This window comes from Halyomorpha halys, unplaced genomic scaffold, assembly GCF_000696795.3.
Source record: "Halyomorpha halys isolate HHAL.00 unplaced genomic scaffold, Hhal_1.1 Scaffold2137.1, whole genome shotgun sequence".
Lineage (NCBI taxonomy): Eukaryota > Metazoa > Arthropoda > Insecta > Hemiptera > Pentatomidae > Halyomorpha > Halyomorpha halys.
Window position 1 is genome coordinate 66,985 of NW_027115953.1, and position 1,853 is coordinate 68,837.

The 1,853-nt window shown below is 32.1% G+C and overlaps 1 protein-coding gene across 3 annotated transcripts in view; it reads right to left on the reverse strand.

Moving 5' to 3' along the window:
* Edem2 (ER degradation enhancer, mannosidase alpha-like 2) overlaps positions 1-1,853 on the reverse strand; it is a 48,414-nt gene that overhangs the window by 12,038 nt on the left and 34,523 nt on the right. The gene's annotated exons all lie outside the window — the stretch shown is intronic.

The following is a 1,853-nucleotide window of genomic DNA, read 5'->3' on the forward strand; positions in this document are numbered from 1 at the left end:
AGATTCGCTCGATAGTGAAAACTGCAAGGACTATCAGGAGTTATGGGAAATATAGTCGTTCCAGGAGAGAGAATGGTAAATGATAAAAGCCTAACAGGAACAGAAAATGAAGGGATGATCATTTAGGTAGTCTCTATGTGGGTAGGTTTCATATTCGACAGAGCAGTGAGTCCATACTAACTTTAAACTTAATATTAATGGAGATTATGAAGAATAGAAAATAGAAAAAAATATAGAATAGAAAAAAAAACTTAAAATATTTAGGAAGTAACAATTATAGACAATACGTTCATAAGTATAATTCTGTTTTCTGTTTGAAGGATTGTGTATTCTGATTGAAGGAGAAAAAGATGATTAAAAAGGAGGAATTGACATTGAATGAGGAAATGACATCGAGATATTGAGTTCTAGAGACAAGTATCTCGGGTTAAGAAGGACTTGATGAAAACCAGCCTAGAGAGCGGTTAAAAAAGTGATTTTAACTTGGAAAAAAAAACAGATGGAGTGAATTATGGAATCAAAAGCTTAGGAGAGGCACATAAATGACCTTTATGCTTTTCTACATATTTGTGACTCCTGGGTTACATTATTTTTACAAGTCCATTACCTGAAAAAGTGAAATTCATTAAGGACTGTATTACTTACAGTAAAAGCATCATTAATGTCAACAACAGATTGTTGATGTACAAACTTGAGCCATTCTTGAATACCTGAAAGATTTATTCAGGTAAGAGGCCTTTTATAAAGGCTGGCTCAAAGCAGAGGGGATACTGGTAACTAATCCTTGAACTAACAAGATCGAGTGAACAACACAGCACTTTTCCTTTTATCTTATCCACATTTTTTATTTTTCGTCCCTGCCACAGCTTCACCTAGTTTTATAACAAACATCAGAGAATTTGAACTAACATTTTTTGGTGATCAATCACTGATATTTCAGAAATGTATGGCAAGAAAAACATTTATATTTATACGTCTTCTGAATAAATTATGTTATATTTCGAGTTCTGTCTGATTTTTCCTGGGTCATCACATTGGAATTTGGTCTTTCTTTAGAGGCAATTGTTAATTTTGTTATATTCTCTAGCACACAAGGAATGGGACACTTTTTTTTTATATCACGGTTTCTTACAAGAAATTGAAATCTGAAACTACTTAGATATTTACACTTTTCGAAAATTCTGCAGTTTGCACACATATTGTCAAAAACAGTAGACAAATTTAAATGGCTTTTGACAGTTTACGCCTTCAGGCATAATAGTACAAATAAGCATCATGATCAAAAAGTGCCATACATAAATTTATCTTAAAATCTGATTTAGTATCAGAATCCATTTTTAAAAATACCCAATTACATTTGGATAATAATAATTTAATAAGTATAAATAATAATTAAATACATCGGCATTTATAAATTTTTATTGGAACATTCAATTATTTTAGTAATAGTTATTGAAAAGGTGAGATTTGAAGATGAGAATGGTATTGGAGCGATGGAAGAAAGGGAATTCCTTGGGTATGAGGATATGATAGACAAAGATGTGTTGAAATAGCAGTTCAGTGGGCTGTTGTTAATGAATCTGAAAATCCGGAACAGTTACTGCAGCAATGAACAGAGGATTAGAATATGAGGAGATCAGAATATATATATATCGGACAGTAGGATTATATAAATTGACAGAAATATGATACCAGGGAATCTTAACATGGTAGGAAGGACAATTGTATGAATGCCAGTTAAACCCTTCTTAAAATCAGGAGACAGAAGTGGATCTGTGGATCCTGAACATGAATCAATATATGGTATGTGGACAGAGAGGTCATTAATACACACAAGCACATATATATACATA